General features: G+C 36.8%; 1 protein-coding gene across 3 annotated transcripts in view; it reads left to right on the forward strand.

The window, feature by feature from the left end:
* Positions 1 to 21,104, forward strand: part of RBM45 (RNA binding motif protein 45) — a 40,487-nt gene extending 19,383 nt beyond the window's left edge. For all 3 annotated transcript variants that reach the window (XR_006712995.1, XR_006712992.1, XM_045480322.1), the window contains 2 exons: positions 3,681 to 3,720; positions 21,030 to 21,104. The gene's annotated coding sequence lies outside the window, so the exon portion shown is untranslated. The remainder of the gene's footprint in view (positions 1 to 3,680; positions 3,721 to 21,029) is intronic.
* The last annotated feature ends 773 nt before the right edge of the window (positions 21,105 to 21,877 follow it).

A 21,877-nucleotide genomic window follows, 5' to 3' on the forward strand; every position in this document is an offset into this window, starting at 1 on the left:
GTGAATGATGTGTATCAAAAACGTGTATCTAAATCAGAAACTCAGCATCTTAAAGATATTATAAATGGTATGCAGTTATTAAAACCACTGAAGTACCTCCTCATGCCTTTCACATTCTGAGTTAAACAAAAATAATAAAAGATTAAGTTCACTGGGCGTAATAGAGTATTGCATAGTTTGACATCTCTCCATTTAAAAGTTGAAAATTCTGGGGCGCCTGGGTGGCACAGTCGGTTAAGCGTCCGACTTCAGCCAGGTCACGATCTCGCGGTCCGTGAGTTTGAGCCCCGCGTCAGGCTCTGGGCTGATGGCTCAGAGCCTGGAGCCTGTTTCCGATTCTGTGTCTCCCTCTCTCTCTGCCCCTCCCCTGTTCATGCTTTGTCTCTCTCTGTCCCAAAAATAAATAAACGTTGAAAAAAAAAATTTTTTTTAAAGTTGAAAATTCTTTTTTTGAATTGGTAATTTTAGTAAATTGAGATAAAACTTCCAATCTCCTCTTCCCAGGCAGGGCTTACTGAATGAGAATGGAATCTTTGTGAACCAAAGAGCATATTTTTATTTATTTATTTTGAGAGAGAGAGAGTATGTGTGAGCACATGCAGGAGGGACAAAGGGAGAGAGAATCTTAAGGAGGCTCCACACCCAGCCTGGAGCCCAGTGCGGCGCTCCTATCTCAGGACTGCAAGATCATGACTTAAGCTGAAATCAAGAGTTAGTCGCTTAACCAACTGAGCCACCCAGGCTCCCCAAAGGGCACATTTTATAAAGGAAGCAAATATTCTCATTCAAAATGAAAAACCTAAGTAAGGAGAGTTGATTTATTATGAACAAGTAGACTTATTCATCCTAAGCTCATTTACTGCACACGTAGTTCCATTTTCATGGATTGGAACCAAATGGTGCCCTACAGGTTATCAGTCTCTACCACTCAAGTGATGTTTGAATATTCCCAGAAATATTCCTGCCAGCTGGTTAATCTAAACAGTGTAAAAGTAGGAAGGGAGTCCTCTTAAGTCATACCTGAGTCCATTGCATCTTTGGTTAATCCTCATAATTGACAAAATATGATTCCCTCCAATTAATCACCTATTAGTCTTTAGGTTTTTCACTGGGTCAAACAGAAGAAGCTGAATCTTTCAGGTGATTCAGCTCTTTCAGCTCTCACACCCTCCTGCTCTCCAGATTTTCTATTTGCATTAAGTAATTCCAACTTGTCCATGCTGCATTTAATGTCAGCCAGTTTCAGCAAACAGTTGTGGTTTCAGTAAAGTGTCTTATGCAGATATATTTCCTTGATTCCTTCGTATTAATTCTAAAGAGACTTGGAGAATTGTTCTCTGCCTACGAAACACTGCTTTTACAGTGCAACCGTCTGTTGTGTTTTCCAACTGCATGTCTCAGTTCTCTTGCAGGTGAGCCCTAAAACTTTATTTTGAAAAGTCAGAATGTCATGTTTTTCTTAAGATGAAGTTCTAGAACCTAAGAAATAGCATTTAATAATCTAGTACTTACGTATTCACTTAAATGTTTACTTCTCAAATCCACTTTGGGTATAAGAACATAATACAATATTCAGATCCTTAAATGCGTTGCATATGTTAGTTACTAAAATTGCCAAGATAGTGGAGTTTTTATTAGGTGTGCATTTCTTTAATTTAAAAAAAGAAAAAAATGTTAAGCAATTCAGATCAATAAATTTCTCTTTCAAATATGTGGTTCAAATATAAATAGCATTTAAAACAAAGCCTGATCAAAACTTTCTTGTAAATTCATTGTCAGGTCTTTTACTGTAGGTTACAGATTCTGAAAGCAGGTATCAGATTTGTTGTTTCTAGAGCATCATGTCCCAAGCTATGTTCCTTGAAGTACTAATGTCTTCAGAGAAGTCTGTTATTCTTTAGGGAAGAAGTTTTCATGGTCAAATACATTTAGAAAATAGTTATTATTGCACAGATTTTTTCGATCGTGAAACTTCCCAGAGGCTTTAATATGCTAATATGTTCCATCCCTGTATTTCCAAAAGAAGAGCATAATTTGCACTGTGAAATGTGTTTTTAGAGGCACACAGGGCAATGATATAACAACGGATGTGTTTTAGGAAAGTTTCTTCTAGCATATATACTGTTTTTATTCAATGGTAATGGTGTGGTTTTATTTATAAGTTTACTTTTTATGCTTTGTTATCCCACCGTAGATGAAAAATTAATGCAAAATACTAAGGAAATTATTACTCTAAAATTTTCTCATTCTCTGAATTTTATTCTCTTTTACTTGGTACCTACGTGATATCAATGAACAGATAGGAGATAAAATGAGGGATTTTACCACTAGGTGGTGATAAACATTGCCACTCAGAAACAGTAAACTACAGCATTCAGATGTTATTTAAGGCCCTGAGCATGAAATGACAGGATTTGTATTGGGTAAAGCAGTGGTTCTTAAGTGTCTACCAAGAATACCTCAGGTATTTGTTTAAAATACAGGTACACTGAGTTTTCAGGTTTGGGGGTGAGTGTCTCAGTAAGCTCCCTAAGTGATTTTGAAAGGGTAGTCAATGACATTGTCTTTTCAGTGTACTAGCCTAAAGAGATTCCATATATTGGACATTAAGTTGGACTATTGTAAAAGTAAGACGTTGAGAAGTTCCTAAGTCTTTTTACCTTAAGCATTTTTTAGAATTAAGCATCTGCTTTAATATCAGTTAAACATGAATTACAATGAGAAATTGAAAAACAGTCTTACAAATAACAAGGTATCAGGCTGGCTTTTTCACATTAGCAAATATTTTTTGATATTTTTGCATAGGATGGTAATTATTTGCTTTTTGCCACCCAAAGCTTCTACCTAATTTTATTTTTTATTTACTTTTATTTTGAAGTGAATTATTTTCATAAATTACCATCAAAGATTTTGGCTCTAAAGAAATATGGGTATATATGTCATTCTTTTTAAATTTTTTTTTTCAACGTTTATTTATTTTTGGGACAGAGAGAGACAGAGCATGAACGGGGGAGGGGCAGAGAGAGAGGGAGACACAGAATCGGAAACAGGCTCCAGGCTCTGAGCCATCAGCCCAGAGCCTGACGCGGGGCTCGAACTCACGGACCGCGAGATCGTGACCTGGCTGAAGTCGGACGCTTAACCGACTGCGCCACCCAGGCGCCCCCTTTTTTTTTTTTTTTTTAATTTTTTTTTTTCATACGTCATTCTTTTTAAATGACAAAGGAGCATGAAGGTGATGTCCTTATTGATCATGAGTGTTTAAAAAAATGAAAAAAGAATGCTCACAAGAGTACAGAAATATATGTGTATGTATCTGAGTATTTTTACAATCCTAAAGTGAATCTTCTTATAAAATGAATGCTTTTTTGGTGCACCCAAAAACTGTTGATTTATAGGTGCAGTTGAATTTTCAGTAATTTCTTATTTGCATAAAAGTAAAATTCAATGAGGTCAAGAATAAATTAAATATTTATGTAGCCTTTTCATCCAGAGGTATAGATAGCCACCTGCAAGTTTGATCTTTTTTGTATGTGGTTAGTAAGCTCTATTAAAATCATAGCAACTAGCTTTACATATGATTTCAGTAAAGACAGATAACATAAAGGTCATCCTTATTAGGTAAGTTTCACTTCAATATCTGAATTCTAATAAATGGATTGCATTATTTCCTTTTCTAGAAACAGTAACTCAAGAACACTTGGATCCTGGGAACTGAAGGTATGGTATAACCAGGGGATCAGATAGAAATATTTAGTTAACATATGAAATTGCAGTTCATTCATTATACTGACCATGTTTTCACTGTATTTAAGGTAGAAAAGACTTGTCCTCAGTAGAATATGGAGGACCCATTATACTTTGAGAAAGTTACCAGGCCCTATGAAAATCCATTTGAGTGTTTATCACAGGAGAAGGGAATCCTATGACTGTTTCGTATGAATTGCAGCCAATATCAGATGTCAAGGTCCACGTGAGCTGGTTAACCTGCCAGCTGAGTAAGGCTGCAGCCACTGCAGCACCCTGGAGACTGCCTTTCTGACAATACTGCTGCAGAAGTGGTGGAAGGAAGGCACCAGGAGACTGTTTTAGCAATATCATTTGTATTTGAAATACAGAAATCAGGAACTGTGTGAAAAAACGAGTACTGTTTTCTTTAGAAGTTGGGAAATTATTGAGCACTAAAGGGTAACCAAAGTACTTACAGATAACTCCTATGAATCTATACTCTTATTTTCCTGCTTCTACTCCATTTCTGATTTTGTAGGTAAATGCTGTTGCTGCTAACTGATTTTCTTGCTTCCATATTACCATTTTTCAGCGTTAGTAATACACAGGTGGTAGCATTCATTAGCACAGAGTTCTTAAAGGGTTTTTGTGTTGGTTCTGTTATTTTTTGTTTGTTTAATGCTAAGAGAAGAATTAAAGTAATCTAAAGTATCGAATTAAAATCACACTTATTTAGTGGAAGATCTGCTGTATAAAAATACATCATTTAATTTTTTCCGTTCATCCTTGGTAGTCTGTTATATCAGGTTTTGGCACTAGAAAATAGTTTTTACATTCTTAAATTATTGATCCTTTGGCACAAGAGACTTCCTTCCTCTTCCACATTAGTACATTAGTAACTTAAGAATGTGACATTTGGGGGACAGTAGAGAAGATTATGATTTGTTACTTGTAGGACTGACTTTAGGAAGAATCTGAAGTAGTTGCTGAAAACTGGAACTGGCTGACCTGCATTGGGCAATGTCAGAAATGGGCCAACAATGGCAAGAAAAGAACATACTTGGAGACATAGTACCCATCTCTGTTTTACTATCACAAACTCCTGCTAAGGCCCATCTACCATTAAGTACTGTTTTGGCTTAATCCTTCCCCCAGAAACTCCTAGCAGGTTTCATTCCCTTTCACATTTACCCTGAATCTTGGAATCCTAGGCACTGTAATGCAGTCTCATCTTTCACCTAGCCGGGTTTTATTTCACTGCTGTAACTCAAAGAAAGTATGGGGGGGCGGGAAATGAACGTAGATTCCCTTTATGTCATCCTGAAAGATTAGCAATGTACTTCTACTTAGTAACTTTCAGTTACTTGTAATATAGGAATGTACAATGTCTTCTAGATTTTTTTTTTTAAGTTTATTTATTTTGTGAGAGAGCATGAGTGTGGGGGGGGGGGGGCAGAGAGAGAGGGAGAACAAGAATCCCAAGCAGGTTCCATGCTGTCAGTGCAGAGCCTGACACGGCTCAATCCCATGACCACAAGATTATGACCTGAGCTGCAATCAAGTCGGATACTCAACCAACTGAGCAACCGGGCGCCCTGATCTTATTGTTAACTCCAGTTCCCCCAAGAGCAAGTTTCATACATTATACCAACATCACCTTTCTGGACCTCTTTTCTCATCTAGGAAAAAAAAATAATAATAATAAAGGCAGTATAAATACAAATACCTGCAACACTCCTATCCCAGTTTTCTGCAAAAATACCCGTGAAACATTCAAATAAAAAAACTAATGTTATTCATAGAAACTTGGGTAAGAGTAGTGGAAACTAGAAGGAATTTTTACCAAGGAAAGCTATAAGGGGTGGAATTTTAAAAAACGGCTGACTCAGAATCCACATCAAAACAGCTTGTTGGTAAAGCAAGATGACACCTTAGCTTCTCATCATCTAACGTTGCTTATTATCCTATGTATAAGAAGGCTGTACTAATCATTCGAGACAGCTACTGAAAGCCCCATTCGGATTCTTAACTAGTGGCACTAAAGCTGTACTGTCTTGGAGCTTTTCCTTAACCAAGAGAACCACAGCTGTCATTCACCTAGGGGTGGGGTGAGGGGGTGTAGTCATAAAAGGGAAGAGTAATGACAAGGGCAACAAAGGGATCCAAAAAGATCTCTTAGCCTCTATCCATTAGCAGATGTAGAATACTTAGAGCAAGATTCTTTTAAGAAAGGTGTTCTTTCCAGCCATCTTTCCTAAGAACTTCAGTTGTATTTTAAGGAAATTCCTTACCTTCATCTACACTAATCCTATGTCCGATGGACTTAGTTGGGTTTTCTGGAGGAATTAAATGGCATTAACGTTTCTGACCACCAGCTGGATCAGCATTGGCACCTGAGTGGGCTGAAAAAGACCTGAAAGCAATCCTCGGAATTGCAATCCTTGGATTCCGAGGATTCTGCAATTGGCCTAACTGAATATGTCCTCGTTGAGAAATGAGTAACTAAAAGGACAAGAGATATGAGCCAGTGTTTCACAAAGAAGGCCAAGAAGAGATCACATTTTTTTTGCGTGTGTTTGTTTTGTTTTGTTTTTTTCTGGCAGAGGAAGGAAGAATTGGGTAAATTTCTTATCTTTTATAAAGATAACATTAAAATACTCTTTTTTACTTTGACAGGTAATGTAAATTTAAGAATAAAATTTAAATCTGTTAAATGTCCAGCCATATTAGTCATCAAGGAAATGCACATTAAAACTCTAGAAAGATATCCTTACAACTGTTTAGCAAAAATTAAGATATTGACAATACCAGGTGTTGGTGAGAATTTGGAACAGCAGGAACTCTCATAAACTGCCAGTGTTACTGTAAATTGGTTCAACCACTCTGGAAATGCTTGACAAATACCTACTAATGTTGAAACATACAGCTACCCGCAACTCAGTAATTCTACTTCTAAGCATGTAAGCAACAGAGATAAGAACATATGTATACAAAAAAATAGAAGAATATTCTTAGCATTATTCATAACCTCAAAGTGGAAACAATGCAGTGTCAACAGAATGCATACATGAGATACTACTCTGTAACAAGGACATGAGCTAATTTGCTACATGTAATAATTGAGATGATTTTTAAAAAAAAAATTTTAACATGTATTCATTTTTGAGAGACAGAGTGCGAGTGAGGGGAGGGGCAGAGAGAGGGAGACACAGAATCCGAAGCAGGCTCCAGGCTCTGAGCTGTCAGCACAGAGCCCAATGCAGGACTGGAACCCACGAACCATGAGAATCCTGATGTGAGCCGTAGTCGGACACTTAACTGGCTGAGCCACCCAGGTGCCCCAATAATTTGGATGAGTCTTATAAATATGATGTTACTAGAAGAAACAAGCCAACAAAAAATGTGTATATGATTCCCACTATAAAACAGTTCAAAAACAAGCAAAATAACTTTTAGAATGGAGTGGGAAGGGGTCAGAAAGGGGGTTTATGGTGTGCTGGTAATGTCTTCACCAGCGTGGCGATAACTTTGTGATAACTTTTTGAGCTGTACTCTTAATGGCTTATGCATTTTTAAAATGTATCTTCTATTTCAATTAAAGTTTTTGTTTCTTAAATGAATTAAAGCAAGATCAGCATGAGGCTAATGGGGCAGACAGTTCTGCAGTATGAGAGAAGAGCAATATCCTGAGGCACTTAGAATGAAGGGCTTTCTTTGTTTTTCCAGTGCATGTATAGCAAGAAATACTAGAAAATATTTGCTTCAGCTCCCACCCTGGTGCAACAGAGCCTTATGATGATGAGGGTGGAAGAGTAAGAGAGTAAAGAAAGGGAGAAGCATATTAAAATTTGTGTCAGAAGTGGTAAATAAGGGGTGCCTGGGGTCTCAGTTGGTTAAGGGTCCAACTCTTGGTTTTGGCTGAGGCCATCCGTTCATGAGTTCGAGCCCCACATCAGGCTCTGTGCTGATTGCAAAGAGCCTACTAGGGATTCTCTCCCTTTCCCTCTCCCTCCCCCTCTCCCTCTTCCTCTCCCTCTCCCTCTCTCCCTCTCTCAAAATAAATAAGCATTAAATATTAAAAACATTAAATAAATAACATTTTAAAAAGACAGTAAGTAGCCACAGTGCTAAAGAAAATTTAGCCTTAAATGAAGACCAGTGAATATCCCACTGGTTTTCAGAACCCTGTGGGTTCTCATGAACCAACAAAGGAAAGATGGAGGGGGTTCCCCACCACTTGTTTATCAACCAGATCAGAGCTACCTTCAGTGTTCTATATTGTGCTTAATAAGCTTTCCTTTAAGGGATTCTGCAGCTTAAAGATGTGACAGTAAACCAAAGCACCAGGGTAAAAAGCCCTTTCAGATGAGTTCAGTGAGAGAGAAAAAGTACAGATTTAAAAGGCTGGTTACAAAAATTTGTCCTTTGAATAATAGGTGTTCCCAAAGAAAACAACAAAACAAATTAGGTAGTAGTTTTAATAGGAGAAATCTTGATCTAAAAAAAAAAGGCTCAAGTCTAAATGAAGATCCTGTTTTATACATTAAATGCCAGCTGGAATGGAGCAGAGTTTTGTAGTTCAGGATTTCTCCAGTCATCCACATGTGAAGGTAACAAAAAAAATCTGTGATCTGCAATGCACTACTTGTCCTTTATGGAAAAAAATTATTTGAATATAATCACTACATTACCAAAATGAACCAAAATTAAGAAGAAAAGAATGAGGGAAGAAAGTTGGTGGGTATTAAAATCAGTAAAACTACTAGGATAATGCAGATAATTATATTTAAAATACATTATTTATTAAATGATTATTCTCAAAAAATTTAAATGGGGTTTATTAACTCCAGATTAAGTTAATGAAGAACCAAGAAGGGATCACAGTTTCTTTTTTAGGAAATGAAATGAGGGGTAAAATCCAAACTTTTGTGGAAAAACAACAACTTGTTTTTTACTTTGAAAATTAAATGTAAGTTTAAGAGTCTTCTGAAATCTGTTGAGGTGATTAATAACAAAATTATTAACAGAATGTTTCCTGTCCAAATCCTTGAAAAAGAAAAAATGGAATTGCATATTTGACAAAAGTCAAAAGAAAAAGAAGAGCACTTAAGACCAAAAGTCTTTAAGTTCTAAAATCAGAATGAAATGATTTGCTTCTTCCAGAACACTTACCTTTAAATCAAATTCTGCCACATACACCTAACATGAAAAGTATTTCAGAGTACAAGAAAGTATAAGTAGCATATTTACTCCTAAAATTACAATTAGTAGTGAAGATGACAAACCATAGAGTTTATATGCAGGATAATATAGGATTAAAATGCAGAAATACAAAAACTTTTAATGTAGAAATTGTGGGAGATCTTAACACATGTTCTGTGAACTATCATAACAAATCAAGTAGAAGTGAGATATAAATGGGAAAAAATAATAAAGCAGAATTACTACATAGAAAAAAGAGGATATAATTTTTTTCCTCAAATGGAATTGTTTACAAATCGATCAGATAGCAACATTGAATAACAGGCAGCGTAAGGGACCCAGAAACATGTCTTAACTTCTGCCCATCAGCTCATAATATTTACAGCCGGGATCATAAAACCTTCAAACTAGTTCTAAAGTGTGTTTAGCCTCTTTGTTCTAAAGACACATTGCGAGGAAATCATGTACCTTCTATTCTAAACCTGGACCCTCTGGGCCTCCTTCATTCCTGGAGGAATGAAATGGATGAGCATTTGGTGCCCATCTGCTGGACATTACGTCAGCATCTGAGCGGACTGTAAAAGCTGAAAGCAATCCTTGCAGCCTGATAATTCCCTTGAAATTCATTTTATAGGGCAGATCACAAAGTAATAAAACCAGAGAATAAAAAGCACAATCACTTGGAAAGTGATTTTAAAGGCCTCTTCTAGTTATTTTGTCAAGAAAAAATGCAATAAAAGAAGAGCGAAACAATGGGGAAAAAGGGTGGGGGGGTATGTTTAAAGCTACGCTAAAGGGCATATTAATAGCCATTGTTGCATAGAGAGGGAAAATGGATGAGTAAAACATAACACTAGAAAAAGTAACAATAAAGATAAGATTAATTAGAAATAAATTAGAAAAGGGGCACCTGGGTGGCTCAGTCAATTGAGCTTCTGACTTCAGCTCAGGTCATGATTTCGTGGTTCATGGGTTCGAGCCTCACATCTGGCTCGCTGCTGTCAGAACTGAGCCTGCTTCAGATCCTCTGTTCCCGTGCCCCTCCCCTGCTTGCACTCTCAAAATTAAATAAACATTAAAAAAAGAAAATTAGAAAAAAAGTAAAAAGGCAATCTGGCAAATGCATTTTTTAAAAATTCAAAATCAGAAATAAGGTAATGAAAAAACAGGAAGCTTAAAAATAAGTGCCATCCTCAATTATATATTTTAATTTAAACATTTGTTATGAAATGTTAGGTACACGAGTTTAGAATATCCAATCAACAAGAATTAGAAAACCTGACCAGGTCAATAACCAAAGGAAAAATTCAGGTAGTTATCAGTGAATTTTAGATCCTCAAATGAGCCCCATCACTTCTAAATTCTTCCAGACTTCAGAAGCACATTATTCCTGTGGTTTATAAGTTTTTCCATGCAGCCAGAAAAAGGTGAGAATATATATTGATTTTGCATAAATAACATTGCCCTGACAGCAAAACTGAAAAGGCAATGAAAATCAAATCCATATATTGTTAATTTACCCATGACTATGGATATAAATAAACCAAATAAAATATTAGAAAGTGCAGATAATATGTCCCAAGAACATTTCACCATTGCCTAGTAGGGTTTATCCTTTGGTGAAAAAGCAGTTTACATGAAGAAAAATTACTGTAACACTTATTTTCATAGGACCATACTAAGATCTACAAGTTGATTACTTACCCATTCTTGTGATTGTGCAAATACTGTGGACGGTTCAGATTATATTTGGTTTACTTGAAACAGTCACTAGCTGGAGGAGTGGGATTAGTCTGATGTATGTATGAATCAGTGTCTAACCCTCCCCTCTAACTACATGATGGCTATATAATGGAGAAAGTATGGATGAATATTAGTGAGGGAACCAAAATGTCTAAAACTGCTTCTTAGAAAAATAGCTAAATTTATTGAGCCCTCACTATTTGCCAGGCATAAGGCTAATTGCTTTGCATACGTCTCAAAACTTATGAAGTAAGTACAGTTTTTCTTGTTTTATTGGAAGGAATCTAAGGTGCTTTGAGAGAAATGAAGTAACTTGCCCAAGATCACACAGCCAGCAAAGGGGGAAGCTGGCCTTCAGATACAGATAATCTTCTTTAAAATCCATGTTCTTAATCTGTACACTAAATGTCAACAGCTGTGACAAAGAATTCAGAAACTACCACACACCAATTGAATATTATGCAACAACAACAAATCCTTCCAAAACTATGAGACAGCATGGGAATACTATATCCCGTACAAGATTGAGAAGCTTTTGTGAGCAAAACCTGTTTATTTTTGTAACTTCCAACCCAGCTATGCACTTTATACATAATAGGCACAAAATGTTTATTCGGATTACAACATAAAGGGTTCTATGCATGTCTTTTACTACAGAGATTCCGTAAACAAATCCATATTTTCTATAAAGATTCTAGTAATTGTTCAGATGCCATCTTTTAAAATTGAGACCCTACTTACTAGGCTGAGTTTTAAAGATTTAATTTCAATTTTATGTTTCTGTTGTTTTTCATAAATGTATTAGTGGCTAAATCACAGTCCACGTACAAATCTTGGTGGTATTTTAAAATAACAGGTAACATTTATTGAACTCTTGCTAAGTCAGTACTGCCCTAGGCACTCTAAGGCATTTTCCGATTTATCAGTCTTAATAGTTGTGTGGAATTGAGGTTAAATGACTTCTGCCAGGACACACAGCAAGCAAATAATGGAGCTAATAGTCACACTTAGGGAGTATGACTCCATGCCTTCGCTTAAGTTCACACTGTGTAATTCAAGTGCTGTTCTCTGTTTAAGAATGAAGTATAAAATCTTTGTTGTAAAAATAGAGCATGTAATGAAGAGATAATTTCATTCCATTGTGTGGCCCCTTGAGAGTGTGGGGTGAAGAGAAAAATATAACTGAGATGAGAGGAAGTGCAGAAAGCAAGAGAGAAAGGAATAAGATGGCAAAATAAAGAAATGATGACTCAGTGGCTTTGTGGTCAAAGCATTGGTTCCTTTTTTTTTACCTTGGTTGTACGAGTTTAACTAACAGCTCTATTAAGCACCTGTGTACTGAGTGCCAAGAGACATGATGGTGAGAAGAAAAAAAGATAGCTTCCTTGCCTTTATGTAAATTAGTCTAATTCAGATTTAGTTGAAAACTATGAGGTCAGGGGCGCCTGGGTGGCTCAGTCGGTTAAGCGTCCGACTTCGGCTCAGGTTATGATCTCGCGGTCCGTGGGTTCCAGCCCCGCGTTGGACTCTGTGCTGACAGCTCAGAGCCTGGAGCCTGCTTCGGATTCTGTGTCTCCCTCTCTCTCTGCCCCTCCCCCACTTGCACTCTGTCTCTCTCTGTCTCAAAAATAAATAAACATTAAAGAAAAGAAAACTATGAGGTCAGCTATCACTTGGGTTAAAGCAGGCTGGCTCCTCCTATACCTAGCTCTTTCAAAGGATTCACCAAAACAAAAGAATTCCCCTTTTACTGTCCCTCCCCCAATTTGCCCACACCTAATTCTTTTTGTTTTACAGGGTCTTTTTGCTCTATTTTTGAGGCAAAAACTATAATGCGGTGTGCAAATAATAAGTATTAAGATTCAATAAATTTTGACAAATGCATATATACTCTGGCAACTCACTGTTTGAGACTGTTTCTGTGTGTCTTGAAAGGAGAGACTCTCTCTTTTCAGGAATGTTTTTATCATGAACAGTCTTGGAAGATAGTGTCTCCCTCCAGAGCAAAAGGCAGGTTTGTTTACTGTCCAGTATAATAAAGGTAATGTCTTCTTCCAGAGCAAAGGGCAGGCACAATTACTGCCCTTTATAAAAGATTTAGGTTCCTGAAGCTTGAAGATCTTCAGTTCTGACACAAGTTTATTGTATACACAACATCTTTCTGGACCCCTCTGTGTTACCTGTTTAAGGCTTAGGGAACAAGAGGAAACAATGCAAACACATCCAAACTGCTTATTGTGCTATGGATAATAAAGTTCTTTGTCTCTGACCCAGGAGTTTTGTGTCTTCTGCCAGCATCCACAAGACTGTTAGGCTACTTGCTATCTTGCAAGTAGGGTGAAACGTCAGACCCTTCACGGTTCTTGACAGCCACCCTCCTTCAAGATACAGACTTTTCCATTGGAGCAACAAGTTCCCTCACGTCTCTCTCCCATCAGTCTCACAAGAGACAATCCTCTTTCTGATTTTCACAATAGATAGTTTTGCCTTTTCTACACCTTCACATACATGGAATCATACATCATATACTCCTGTTTCTCTGCTGCAATCAGTATGTCTGTGAGATATATCCATGCTGTTGTGTGTATCAGTGGTTCATTCCTTTTCATGTCTAAGTGGTTTTCCATTGTTAGAATGGTCCTCAATTTATCCATTTCCCTGTTGATGGACAGTGGGTTGTTTCCAGCTTGCAGACTAAAGCTTCTGTAAACATCCACATGTTTCTGTTTGGTAATGTTTTATTATATACAGGAAATCAGGAACAAATCACGTAGAGTTGCTTTGAAGATTGTTCATTTTTGTTTTAGAAGACACTTACATGATCTAGACCCAAATTTCCAGCTCCATCTCTTTTGCAGTGGGCAGCAGCTGAAATTTCTGTCAGTTTTCAGCCTTCCATCTGTCATGTTTCACCTGCCCCCTTGGAGTCTCTCCTGCACGAGCACAGCTAAAGGAGTCAGCTAAAAATTGGGGTGAGGTTTGTTGTAGATTTCAGACTCTGTAGGTTGTGACTCTTTCCCTTTTTGATTATCCTCCCTAACTTCAAAGTTGCTTGGGCACCTCTAAACCCAGCCAGCCCATTGACTCCTCAAGCCAGTATGACTGCATTTTTCTGCTTGAGTTCTAGCATATTTTCACTCAAGAGGATGTGAGAGTGTCCTCCCGCAAAAAAACTTTATAAACACAAATCTCACCTGGTGTGATTCCCAAAATGTTTATTCCCCTCAGTTTCTGCCTGCTTTTGGTCATTCTCCAGTGCCTTCAAATAGCTGTTTTTCAATATGTTGCCCAGAGTTTATAATTGGTATAGAAGATTTAGTCAATAAAAGCTTCTTTACCATTTCCAGAAGCAGAATTCTGCCTAGTATATCTTTATCCCTTATTTTAAATCTTCTGTGTCATCTTACTTTGGATATATCTCTTATAAGCAACATGGAACTGGTTTTATATTTTATGGAATCTGATTCTGTTTGCCATTCAATATGTTGGTTTAATTGTAATTTACGTTTATGTGATTGATGGCCTCTGGATTTAGTACCATTTTATGTGTTCTGTTTACCATTATTTACATTTGCTTCTTTGGTTCTGGTCTTTCACTAGATTGAACAGATTTTCCCCCCACCCTTTATGTTTTCCTCATTTGGAAGTCATAAATTGTATATCTCTTCCTTATGTATATATATAAAATATATATACATGCATATGTATATATAAAATATTTATGTCTATATTTCACATGTATATCTAAATATACTTCTATAAAATTTTTACCAAAGTCTTCAATAGTTCTGTCTTCCTTACAAACTGGAAAAGAACATTAGTTCCTTTTATTTACCCTTTTATTATTGTCTAAAAATTTAGCATCAACTTTTTTTTTCTTTTTGGTGCAATTGTAAATGGGAGTGTCTTCTTAATATCTGTAATTACTTCATTGTGTAGAAATGCAACAGATTTCTATATGTTAATTTTGTATCTTGTGACTACTGAATTCATTTATCAGTTCTAGTTTTTTGGCAGAGTCTTTAGGGTTTTCTGTATATAGTATCAGATCATCTGCAAATAGTGGAAATTTTACTTCTTCCTTACTACTTTGTATGTTTTTTTATTTTTTTCTTATCTGATTGCTGTGGCTAGACCTTCCAACACTATGTTGAATAAGAGTGCAACCTTCAGTGGTTATTCCAGTGAGATGTGTTTAGGAGTTTTGTTTTGCTTTTTTCTGTAAATGCCTTTATTTTGCTTTTACTCTTTGGATGATAACTTTTGCTGAGTATAGAATTCTACATTCAGAGTTCTTTTCCCCTCAGCAATTTGAAGCTGTTATTCCATTGTGTCCTATCATTTACATTTCCCATTTAGAATTCTGATATTACTTTAATTCTTTATCATGCCTTTATAGTTAAGTATTTTTTTCCTCTTTGGTAAGTACCTTGTCTTTCCTGATATTAAAGGAAAAGCTCTAAGTTTTTCACCACTGAGTATGATGTTAGATATGGATTTTTGCATATATGACCTTTATTATGTTGAGATATGTTCCCTCTAAACTTACTTTGCTGAGACTTTTTATTGTGAATGGATTTTGTACTTTGTCAGATGATTTTTCTCCATTTATTGAGATAATCATATGGTTTTTATCTTTTCTCTTGTTAATGTAACGTATCACATTAATTGATTTGTAAGTATTGAACTACTCTTATATCCCTGGAATAAATCCTACTTAATCATGGTGAATGATTTTTTTTTTTTTTTTGAGAGAGAGAGAGAGAGAGAGACAGAGCACACACAAGTAGGAGAGGGGCAGAGGGGGAGAGAGTGAGAGAATTAAAAAAAAAAAAAGATTTATTTATTTATTTGTTTGTTTATTTACTTATTTAGAGAGTGGGGGGAGGGGCAGATAGAGGGAAAGACAGAGAATCCCAAGCAGGCTCTGCGCTGCCAGTGCAGAGCCTGACCCAGAGCTAGAACTCATGAACCGTGAGATCATGACCTGAGCTGAAATCGAAAGTTGGGCACTTAACCAACTGAGCCATTCAGGCACGCCAGGTTTTTTTAACGTGTTGTTGGATTCAGTTTGCTAATGATTTGTTGAGGGTTTTTGCATCTATGTTCATAAGAGATAGTGGCCTATTGGTTTTTTTGTTTTGTTTTGTTTTGTAGCGTCTTTATCTGGTTTTGCTACCAGGGTAATACTGGCCATAAAATGAGTTTGGAAGCTTTCCTTCCTCTTCTATTTTTGTTGGAAAAGTTTGAGAAGGATGGGTATTAACTCTTTAGGTGTTTAGTAAGTGATTGCTTCAGCAGCACATACACAAAATTGGAATGATAGAAAGATTAGCATGGCCCCTAGACAAGGATGACAGGTAAATGGTAGAATTCACCTGTGAAGCCATCTGGTCCTGAACTATTATTTGTTGGAAGTTTTTTGATTACTGATTCCCTTTCATTGCTAGTAATCAGTCTGTTCAAAATTTTTATTTCGCCTTGATTCAGTTTTGGAATGTTATGTGTTTCTTGGAATTTATCCATTTCTTGTAGATTGTCCAATTTGTTGGCATATAATTTTTCATAATATTCTCTTACAATCTTTTGTATTTATTTAATGTCAGTTGTTATTTCTCCTCCTTCATTTCTGATTTTATTTACTTGAGTCCTCTTTTTTTTCCTTCAAGAGTCTACCTAAATGTTTATCTTTTCAAAGGACCAGCTCCTGGTTTCATTGATCTGTTCTATTATTTTTTTCATCTCTATTTAATTTATTTCTGCTCTAATCTTTATTATTTCCTTCCTTCTACTGGCTTTGGGCTTTGTTCTTCTTTTTCTAGCTCCTTTAGGTGTAACGTTAGATTAGCATTAACGTTTTATGAATTTTTTAAAAAAATAAATATTCAAATATACCAACATATTTATGCTCATTATTGTTTCTTTTTGTTAAAATAACAACTTAATGATATGTCATTTATATGCCATAAAGCCACCATTGTTTTTTGCATTTAACTTCTTTCTCTAGGGTTCACATTTCTTCTTGCAACCTTCAGTGGTTATTCCAGTGAGATGTGTTTAGGAGTTTTGTTTTGCTTTTTTCTGTAAATGCCTTTATTTTGCTTTCACTCTTTGGATGATAACTTTTGCCTGAGTATAGAATTCTACATTCAGAGTTCTTTTCCCCTCAGCAATTTGAAGCTGTTATTCCATTGTGTCCTATCATTTACACTTCCCATTTAGAAATCTGATATTACTTTAATTCTTTATCATGCCTTTATAGTTAATTATTTTTTTCCTCTTTGGTAAGTACTTTTCAGATCTTTATCTATATTTTTTCTTAGTTTTGTTAAAAAATACTTGATGTATATCAGTGTATTAGGTATGCAGCATGATGGTTTGATTTACTGTGTTTGATATCCTGCAGTTTACCATGATGTGTCTAGATATGAATTTATGTTTATCCTGCTCAAACCAGAGTGCACTTTTAATTTTAGGGGTCATTATTCAACTTTGGGAAGTTACTTGGCACTATCTCTTCAAATATTTCTTCTTTGTCATTTCTCTATTTCCTTCTTTTGGAAGTTCCATTAGATAGAGTCTCTCAGTTTGCCCTCTGTATCACTTATTTTCTCATTCTTATTTCTTAAAATCTCTTTCTGTTATGGGGGGTTTGGGAGGCTTGGTTGGTTAAGCATCAACTCTTGATTTCTGCTCAAGTCACGATCTCACAGTCGTGAGATCGAGCCCCACTTCAGACTCTGCACTGAGTATGGACACTACTTAAGATTCTCTCTCTCCCTCTCCCTCTTCCCCTACCCTGCTTGTGCTTTCTCTCTGTCTATAAATAAATAAATAAATAAATAAATAAATAAATAAATAGTCTCTGTTTCATTCTGGATTAATTACTCAGTAATGGTTTCTAATTTGGATCTCTCTCTTCGACTATGTGCAGACTAGAATGTCCATTGAGTTTTCTATTTCAATAGATATATTTTTCTAAAATATGTATGCATTGCTTTATCTTTTTGAGTGTATGGAGCAGTCTTTTTCTTTAGATTGTCCTTTTATTTTTATTTAATATGAAGCAAGTTATTGTTCTGATTATTGATTTTATGGCAGTGTTTTTTAATGGTAGATGTCTTCATGTGCTTTGGAACTTTTATTTTCATTTTCATTTTGAATGGTAAAGGTTGCTTTGTCATCTATACCTTTCTAAGGATTTTGCACTTGGCCAACAAGTTCCCAGGATCTCTAATCTCAAACCAGGTCTTGCATTGACAATTTGAGGTTTCTCCCCTCTGTTGATTAGTTATTGCCAATACAGTCTCAAAATCTCAGTGGTGCACAACAATAAGCATTTATTTTGCTCACAAGTCTATGGGACAACTCTTAATTCAGACTGTGGGTCTATAGTCACCTGGGACAGTTCCATGTGTGCTCATTGTTGAGCCCAGGCTGAAGGAAAAGCAGCTATCCAGGGGACGTTCATTTCATGATAAAGGCAGGAGCACAATAGAGGAAAGAATTTTGCAAACCATTGTGCAAGCATTTCAAACCCTTGTTTATATAACTTCTACAAACATCAGTTGGCCAAAGCAAATCCGATAGGCAAGTCCCCAATTAAGGAGCAATTTCTTCAAAGTTACAAGGCGAAGGGTTAACACAAAGAAGGGTGAAGGATCAAAGTCAGGAGTCATTTCAGTCAACCACAGTCCACCCTCTTGGCCACAATTATTTGTATGTGTCCCACAGAAAAACAGACTCACCCTTAGCCCAAGACCTCCAAGAGCCTCATCCAATCATGGCATCATGATCAATATTCAGTAACTTATGGCATACATCAAATTTCAATGTGGCTCCCATTGATGTGGAAGCCTATGAACTAAGATAGTGAGGGGGGGTGTAATCTTCCCCCACCATTATACAACATGGAATGATGGAACTGGGATAGGATAACTACAATTAATTCCTAGTCAAAGGGGGGAGATTAAAAGGCATTAGTCTTCACTTTTTCTGAAATGCCATGGGAAAAATGTACTCCTATTCTGAGAAGAAGGAATTTTCCTTGATTAGACCCTAATTCTCCCTGGCAGTGTGTCTCCAGTCCGTCATTCTCTACTGCTCTTGGCTTCACCCTCCTAGAAGGTGAATTCTTTAGATTTCTGTCTTCCCCCTTTGGTTACTTCTGAAATGGGCATTGGGAAATACACCCCTTGTGGTACTAAGAAGCTTTCTCATTTACTTCCTGCCTATGAAAAGCCTTTGGCCCAGACATCTTTTTATGTCTCAGTCTCATTCCCTTTTAGTCTTAGCTGGTAGTTTATCACTAACAGCTCTCTCAAAAATGGATTTTCTATGCATTTGTTTTCAGTGAGTTCTGTTTATCAGAACCATCCTATGATTCTTTTTGGGACATGCCTCTCATTCTAGACTTCATTATGAGAAACTTCCACCCATTAGGCTTCTGAGGGACCCCTGCCCTTAAGTTTTCTAGAAACGTGTTGGTCCAATTGAGAGGCTCTACCAGGCATCTCCTTAATTCTTTCAGATGTCTTAACAAAGGAAGTTGCAGCAATGCCCTTGGTTTAATATCCCCCCCCACCCCCCACCCAGGCTGAATCTGAGACTCTCTTGCTGGCTTGAGATGAAGAGTTTTATTTGCCAAATAAGCAAGTTCTGGGGGCTAAATTCCTCTAAACTCTTCTTGCAAGTTGGAAGGTTTTTTTTTTTCCCCCTGAACTTATCTCTTTCTTATAGTGCCTTATAAAATAGAATTAAAAGTAACTGGCTCATACTTTGAGCACATGCCTAGAAATCATCCTGCTATCTTTTGTGTTACCACTGGCAACACTTTTATGAAATACAGGTTGCCATTTTTCAGCTTCTGTAATAGTTTCCTTACCATCCATCACCTGCCCTCTAAACTAATACCACATATTTTTAGGCTTTTATTACTTAGCACCTCAGTATTAGGCTTTCTGCACCAGCTAGCTATTGCTGTGTAATGAACAACCACAAAATGTCAGTGACACATAACATTAAGCTTTTAATTCTCTAGTGGGTCTGCAGGTCAGTTACAGCAGCTTTAGGTATCAATGGCTGAAGCAGCTCTGCTTTATATCACAGGTCTGTGGGCAGGTGGGGCAGCTCTGGTCTGCAAATACTCGTGCTAAGGCCCAGGTTGAACAGTGGCAGTTACCCCAGGGAAAGCCCTTTTCACTGAGGTGACAGAAGTACAAGAAGGTAAGCCCCGTGAGACAAGCACATTCCATCACATCTACTAATATCCCACTGGCCGAAACAAGTTCCATGGCTGAGCCCTAAGTCAAAGGGTGGAAAAGTATACTGCCTTCTGTGGAAAGACCTTCAAACTTAGCATAGTAGAGGATATGGGTACAGAGAGGGGAGAAGCATTTGGGCCAGTAATTTATGTCACCCTCCATGGTCATATGTGGGACTGCACTTCTGCTTCCGGAAGCATGCAGCTTCCCATGAGGTAGCCAGCAGCAGTGTTTTAAAGTTCCCCTGTGGGAGAGTGGAGGTGAGTGAGGATCACCCAGCCCAGCACCTAGTTTTAGGCAGTGAACCTGTCCTTAATCTCCATCTCATCTAGGGCACTTTTATTCTCTACTCCCCAAAAACGTGTCGACTCTCAGTTGCTTCTGCCTACTTCACAATCCAGTCCAGCAGGCCCATGGATGGCTCCAGGCCCCATTTCTTTGTTGTATTTCTTTTCTGTTCCCACCTCACAGAAATGTTTATCCTATTGAACAAACTCGTGTCTCTTTTTTTTAAGCTGTATATTTTTTCTTATGTATCACAGTCATGGATTTGGAGCAGGGGAAACCTTGAACCTTGAACTTTAATAGCATTGCCACCCAAAGTTGTAGAATAACATGTGAAGTTTCTCTTTTATTTCTGTGATGCTTTTTAAAAATAAAATCTGTTTTGACATCTCTTGGCACTTAAATATGCCTAAATTTAATACATTACAAAATATAACCAGTTTCTCAAAGGATAGACATCAATATTGGAATTCAGTACATTTGGAAAGATGATCAGGCTAATTGTATAAAAGGAGAATAGGAAATAGTCCTCTATTCTTAACAATAAATCTGATCATTAAGATAAACTACTTTTAAATGTGTATATTAAATATTAGTATATTTTATCACAACCCGGTTATCGCATTCTCTGTTCTAAGCCTTTCCAAATTTTTATCTCTTCTTTGTTTTTTGACTTTTTACTATATACAATGTATTACAGAAAATTTCAAATATATAATAAACACAGCATAGTTTAATGACCTCTATGTACCCATTACTGAGCTTCGTAATTATTAATCATGGCAAACCTTGTTTCATTTATACCAGGGTTGGAGAAACTATGACCCAGGGGTCAAATCCAGCCTACCGCCTGTTACTGTAAATAAAGTTTATTGGAACACAGCCATGCAGTTTGTTTAAATGTTGTCTCTGCCTGCTTTCACGCTACAATAGCAGAGTTTTGTAGTTGCAGCAGATTGTATGGCCTGCAAAGCCTAAAACATTTATTATTTAGGATTTACAAAAAAAAAAAAAGTTTGCTGACCACTATAGTGTCCTCTGACCCACCCTCCTTAGCAAAAGTATCTCTTTCATATTTCATTTTAAAATGTTCCAAAATGTATTCTAAAAGATGAGGACTCTAAAAAACAATACCATTCTTATCCTAAATAAATAGCAGTAATTTATAGTTTTGTTTCTTCTACGAGTGTCTCCCTGAAGAACAAGTGAGAATTCTATAATATTTCTTTTTCTTCATAATGTGTTATCCAGATCCACCGTAGTCCACCCATAGTCTAACAAACCATTTTGTTACCTTTGAAAAAAACTGCAGACTTTTTATTGTCATTAGTAGTTCATTCTCAGTAATTTTAACAGTTTTACACCTTACCTGTAAATGACCTCAAAGAACAAAATATTCTGAATTTAGCAAAGCATGTGAGAAAGTTAATAAGCAATAATAGCACAGTCACCAGAGAGATTTCAGCAAAACTGCAATTTGAGATATATTAAAGGTCCTATGAAAAAATACAACATATAGGGGCACCTGGGTGGCTCAGTTGGTTGAGCATCCGACCTCGGCTCAGGTCATGATCTTGCAGTTTGTGAGTTTGAGCCCTGCATCCGGCTCTGTGCTGACAGCTCAGAGCCTGGAGCCGGCTTCGGATTCTGTGTGT

Source organism: Leopardus geoffroyi, chromosome C1 (genome assembly GCF_018350155.1).
Source record: "Leopardus geoffroyi isolate Oge1 chromosome C1, O.geoffroyi_Oge1_pat1.0, whole genome shotgun sequence".
Taxonomy (NCBI): domain Eukaryota; kingdom Metazoa; phylum Chordata; class Mammalia; order Carnivora; family Felidae; genus Leopardus; species Leopardus geoffroyi.